General features: G+C 37.5%; 1 protein-coding gene and 1 pseudogene across 1 annotated transcript in view; one reads left to right on the top strand and one right to left on the bottom strand.

The window, feature by feature from the left end:
* The window catches only part of Pcdh15 (protocadherin related 15), a 689,792-nt gene that overhangs the window by 74,567 nt on the left and 608,638 nt on the right, over window positions 1-6,587 (top strand). The gene's annotated exons all lie outside the window — the stretch shown is intronic.
* The window catches only part of LOC105742622, a 12,384-nt pseudogene continuing 8,289 nt past the window's right edge, over window positions 2,493-6,587 (bottom strand).

The raw sequence follows: 6,587 nt of genomic DNA, 5'->3' as shown, positions 1-6,587 counted from the left end.
AGGAGAGGAGAAGGAAGAAGATAAGGGGAAGGGTTAAGAGAAAGATATGAGAAAATCCACATATGAAAGAGCTTGATTTAGCATCTCTAAAATGTACTCATATTTCAAAATGCCATACTATTAAGTATAAACATAGGTGATTTTATTTATCAATTAAAAACAATTTTTGGAAACAATTTTAAAAATGTTAATAGGGGAACCTGCAAGGAGAAAAAAAAAGAAAATAGTGAAGAAAGAAACTACAAAATGTCAATACAGTTTTGTATTAGTAATATAAATAATTAAGCAGTTATCTTTTTTAGGATTTTGAAAGTTCACAAACATATTCCACAGAAAATTGAATATTGAGTTTTATAAATATGGATTTGTAAATAACAGAATTTTCAAGATATATTTGGAGACTTGATTCAAAAATAAATGACTTGTACACAATAACCAAAAATTTAATCAGTGTTAATTTCTCTAAGGATAAATACAAAACAGGTAAAATTTGATATTTGAGTCTTAGGAAATATCTTATTTAGTGCTTTGTGAATTAGTCCATTTAGAAAAATTCTGAACCTAAAAAAAATCAAAGATGTACAGAAATGCTCTTCATTTCAGCCAGATGAAGAGATACTGTCTTTAGATTTGTTATGAATCTGAAGGAGATACAGTTCCAAAAACAAGAGACACATTATCATATGTTTGTATGGAGTGGGAAACCAAAGATAACGAGGGACATTATCTTAAACAATAGAAACATCAAAGGAACTGGAAAGCAACCTCTAATAAAGGCAAATAAAGAGCAGGATTATAGAATACTTATGCTGGGAGAGTTTTAGGGAAAAACCTCTCCCAAAAGAAATAAGGTTAGATAGATTCAATCCAGAATTAAATGGCACTAGTTGCATGGGTCTTAAAATTTGTGTAAAGGAAAAATATTAGAACATGAAAATTAGATCATAGAAATACAGATAGACATCCAGTAATAATTAATGCTTATATTTCATGGGAAAGTAATAGGTATTCATTAGAGGATGTATTAGAGTTGAGAGAAGCCTTATTTTGCCGACTCTCCTAGTTTGGGTAAATTGGACTGCAAAGGAAATGTTCTGGTGTCAGAAGTAATTCTTCTGTAAGAAATCTCTCCTGAGAATCTCATCCATCAGTACGTGTCATGGTTCATGTGAGGTCCTGAGGGACGTACAAGAGCAAGCTCGTAAATAGGAGAGAATTGTGCAACGTTTCCCCAGCATGTTAGGTTTTCTGGAGCCAATTAATGATATTGAGTGGATTTTGAGTTTCTTTTTCCTACTTTCATTCTTTTTTTTTTTAAAAACATGTTTCAAGTTAGTGTCTTGTTAACAAAAATGTAGCATTTTTCTCACTTTGGCAGATAAATATCCAGTAATAATTATAAACAATAAAATAAACAATAGAAACATCAAAGGAACTAGGAAACAACCTCCATGAAAGTCAGATAGACAGCAAGATTATGGAATACTTATGCTGGAAGGGAGAGGTTTAGGGAAAAGTAAAATAAATAAATAAATAAATAAATAAATAAATAATAAGGTCCCAGATAGAGTCAACCCAGAATTAAATGACACTAGTTGTGTAGGTCTTAAGATTTGGATAAAGGAAAAATATGTTAAAGATGCAGGCGTACAGCAGGGAATGTTAGACTGGCATGTATTCTTAAAAAATGTAACAATAACAGAGCATATATCTTTCAAAAAGACTTTTAAAACACTAACAAATACAGGTCAATCCACATATTGTAAAGTAGTGTAATTTTATCTACATTGAGTTAACGTTTTGTATATCACATATTGTAGTACTGTTCATTTCCTTTTTTCAAGCAAGCATGCCAATCTAGTCACTAAAAAGTCTTTATTGGATTATATTCACTTTGTTCTCCCACCAAAATTAAAAGAAAAAAAAAGATAAAATGAGAAATCCAAATAGGAGCCCCTTGAGATCTCCTAAGCTGTAAACTAAAGCTGCTAACTAATTGTGAACTGTCAGGATTTTCAGATTTGTCTATAAAAATTTCTGTAATTTAGGTAGTTTGCTTCCCACTCTTTACAAATCTCACAACACAATGTAAAGTTGTGCTCTCAGGTATTTTTATATGAAAAAACATTTGGGTACAAACAAAGATGAGGGACCATGAACAAAATGTTTGTTGTCTTCACAGCGTGGCCTCAGCGCATAAAAATTTTGTAGTGATTTAAAAGTTAACTATGAGAGCCTGACTTTGTTTTTTTGTATTACCCCTTCTGCCTCTCTCTAGCATCTGCAAATGAAAGTCGGTGTATGTTACTAGCTGAGGTTGTATTTATTTCCACTGTTTTCTCTCCAAATAATCTTACAGATTTTCTCTCATCCTCCTAAGCATCTTACATGAACAGCATTGCAAGTTAGTTAAAAAAGAAAGAAAAAGAAAAGAAAAAAAGAATTGAAATGAAAACTTTACAATTTTGTTGATTAATTATTGGCGGGTGGAGTCACTCTACCAGGAGTTTGATCTCACTGGCTAACAGCTGGTTCATGCTAAACACGCCCCTGGGAGTTTGGCGAGCAGCTCTCGCTTAGTGCTTTGAGGGTCACTGTCCACAAAGCTGGAACCTGCGCTCATGTTGTCTGCAGCAGTGCTGGCAGGGGGACCCAGCTCTGGCTCACTAGTCTCACTGGCTGTGGACACCATGGAGAGCAGGGACATGCGCCAGGTGAGCCAACCAGAGGACAGAACGGAGGCGGCATAGTCCGCTATGACACCAGCTACACCTAGACTACAAGCCTTATCAAAGGCGAGGAACCTACACTTGCATTGACCTCGCAGACACAGAAGGAAACATCATCTTTCATCAACAGGTCAATGCCGCACACATCCTCTCCCAGAATATTAGACACCTGGATGGCTAGCTGCTTCCCTTGTTCACTCAACGAGCACATCATCCCCACACCTCTTAGACGGGCTCTGCATCCGCCCATCTGTGGAAGAGCACAGCATGGTGCCAACTACATGGCCTCCCACGACAATGACACGCACATCCTGTGCGTGAGACTCCTTCGCGTACTTTTGAAACAGGTACGGAGCTTCATGGTGAATAAGATGGCTTAGATCTGCCAAGTGGTGCTTATGTTGTTCCAAAGAAACAGTCTTGCCTCTATGACCCTGTAAATTCTTTACTACCTTTGGGAATTTCTAGTACTTCTGCTTCATCAATCATTTTAGTAAAAATTTCATGGCCACCGTAAGAGAAAGTACCTGGCAGAGGAACACGGTGGCCAGCTGACCCTTGAAATGTCTAAAATTTGTTAACACAATTCAGGATGGCTTGAGGTCGGTTCATCAATTGCAAGCCATCTTCTCCAGATGACGCAATGCAGGGATGTCACTATCACTCTGGACCCAAGGGGATGGGACTCTCACACCACTACCTGGCTGCAGGCAGAAATGAGTTCTGCACTGATCCGCAGACCCAGGTGTCCTTGTTGAACGCTAAGCACCACCTGGCCCATCACCACAGCTCTGAAGTCCAGTTTTCCCTTGCAACATTTGGCCTTCAAAGCTCCTAAGATCTCTTTTGGGGGTAATCTTCCCTCATGCGAAGATCTGTAAAAACCACAATTTGGCATCCAGGGGGTGGACATCTTGATCTGTTTGTTCTTCTTTTTCTTGATTCTTTCCTTTTGAATGTAAATTCTATGAGCTGCTCTCTCCTTCAAATGCTACTCCGCTCTCACACAGTGCAGGCATCGTCCATGAGCTCTTTTTCCTACTTTCACTCTAAACAAAACTTTACTTCCACTTTCCATTAAAGGGTATCTAATTTTATTCATCTTAGTACATTTATAAAGTATTAGAATAAACATGAAATAATTTTGACTCTCATAGCACGTATGTAGGAAAATTCACAACAAAAAAGATCAAAACCCCAATCAACCCACAAACTAAAACCACTGGCAGGTGAGAGGCAAAGGTCGTTTTCTCACAATAGGTAAATGGCAGAGAATCCTCATGAGATATACACAGATGTGACCCAAAGCACAGTGCAGACAATTGACCATTGAGAAAAAGAGAGGCATTTCCATGGCAACAGAAGAGAAAGAGTTTTTTTCCTTGACCTCAAGGGGACAAAGGTGTACAGATTTTGGCAGATCAAGCTCAAATTGCTGTGGTCATATTACGGTGTATAATACAATATAAGAAAAGTCTTTTTTGTGTGACTAACTATATGACTTCACTGATCTCAACTGTGTCAGGAGCTAATCTCGCTGCCTATGTGTTTTAAAGGAAACACCACTGTCCTAATAAATGTCAGGCACTAAGCTAAAGCAAAGTGCTTCTGCCAAAGTGCTTCTGCATATAGTGAGCTCACAGTCATCCCCCAAAACATATTAGCCTAAGAGATGTGTCCATGAAGAGATACATGATTTAGAGTACTGGCTGGAAGTACAGCCATATGATACATTCCTGTGCTATGTGTTATTGCTTGGAGTGATTTAGCTTTGGAAGACAAAGATCAGTCTCTCAGATGCTTTTCAAGGTTGAAATGCCGTGATATTAAAATACTCAGATTTGGGGCAAATATATAAAGTATGTTCTCAGTTATGGAATTATCCTCCCAGCTAAAGGAAAGCACTATGGAAATAGGAAGGAAATTGCCTGGAAAAAGTCAGTAAAGTAATGGTAGTGATTCTTTATTTTGCCCTACCAGAGGAGCAGACAGAAGGATCTATGTGTAGATCTCTACAGAGAAGAGAAACTGCACGGGCTCTAGCGTATCCCAGGAAAGCTCAAGTCTTTGTCAGTGTTTCCACTGAAGTGATGCAGTGCAGATCCTGCCTTTCTTGCAGGGTGATGTGTGTGGGTTCTGATATGGGGCAAGCTTTTCCATTATATCCTCTCTACTTGATTCTTTTAAATTTTCACAGCAAGAACACATTCGGGTAGAGCTTTCATATTGAGGGACTTGATACTGAAAGAAAGAATTATCATATCTATGACACCCTACTTCCTACTTTTACAGTGTGAATTGAATAAGCAGCCTGAATTGGTTGGAAAACAATACAAAGTTGCTTTCCTTTCCTAACTCTTCCTTCTATTTTATTCAAAATGCTGTCATTTCTAGGGGAAAAAAAATAGGAGAGAACTTTGTGTGTAGGTTTAGAGAGAAGAATTATGCACAATTGCCAGACACCCACCATTTTTATCCAGAGAGGCTGTATTTGAACTTAGAGCTCTATAAAACAAGATTCTGAATTTGGGGCACAGACAATGGTAAACTAATAGAAGTCAGAGGAGGCAGGACAATGATAACTTTCAATGAACAGTTCAATGGAAGCAAGACAATAATCCAAGGGATTATCAAAATTGAAATCAGAGTCACTAGCAAGCCACTGACCAATATCACCAGAGGGCGTATTTTGCTCTTTAAATTTTAAGTAAAAGTATTTGCCTCTTATGCAAACAGAAAAAGCTCTATAGTCAAATAGAGGTTTTATTTTGAAGTCTTCTATTTACAAGGCCAATTTTATCCTTCCCCTGTTTTCTTTTCCATTAAAGGATCTAATGACTTCAGTGGGTTTTGCTGTGTTGTGGATCCATTGGCGTGTGCATGCACGCACGTGTGTGTATGTGTGTGTGTGTCTTGTGTGTGTTTTACATGAATAATATATGTACATACATTGTACATTAACTGGCACACAAATATTCGTTAAATGACAAACTTAATCTTTCCAACATAAATTCTGAAAATAATATCATTTCTCAAGAACTACAGAAGATGAATATGAACTCAGACATAGAGAATGTTTTATTCAGGAATAAGTCAAAAGAAAAAAATCAATCTATTTCAAGTTTAAAAAAAGCTTTCATATTGATACTTGGAGATTTGCTAGATGATTACAAAATGCATATAGGTAAAGAGTAAAAAAAAGTCCCTTTTATGATTTTGCTTACAGCACAGTAATTATGGGGAACCCAGTAATTTCAGATACATGCAGAATTTAAACAGATCACTGCAAAGTGCTCAATATCTCTTCTTTTTATTTTATTCACTTATTTACTTGGTACAGGGTCTCATTGCGCAGCTCAGACTCATAGTGATCATCCTGTCTCAGCCTCCCCAGTGCTGGGATCGTACAGGTGCATCACACACTCAGTTTTGGTGGCTGGCACAGTGGGCCAAGGGGTGCCAGGGCTGGAACAGCATGTGGCACTGGGGATGGAACCTGGGTCCTTGCATTTGCCAGGCAGATGCTATCTGCCCAGCCCTCTGTCCCTTTCCTGCATGTTCCCTAGAGCCCAAAACAATGCCTGTCCTTAGCACAGCTTCACATGGAACTCTGTGTATCAAGGGTCCTACAAAACATAATGCCCAGGTTTCTCCCTTTTTAGTTAAGTAATGTTTCAGTAGTTTAAAGAGAAAAATTGGTAATATGAAACAATGCAAGATAAAACTTTAGCTATAATAAACAATAATAACTTTCCCCTACATGTGACTTTTTACCACAGAAAACAAGTTAGAGCTTTTCTTCTTAGTGCTTAATATAGTTACAGTTAAATAATTAACTGTGTATAATTTACTTAATAT

Source organism: Octodon degus, unplaced genomic scaffold (assembly GCF_000260255.1).
Source record: "Octodon degus isolate 3935 unplaced genomic scaffold, OctDeg1.0 scaffold00005, whole genome shotgun sequence".
NCBI lineage: Eukaryota > Metazoa > Chordata > Mammalia > Rodentia > Octodontidae > Octodon > Octodon degus.
The sequence above is the reverse complement of the archived record's forward strand: the minus strand, read 5'-3'. Positions and strand labels throughout refer to the sequence as shown.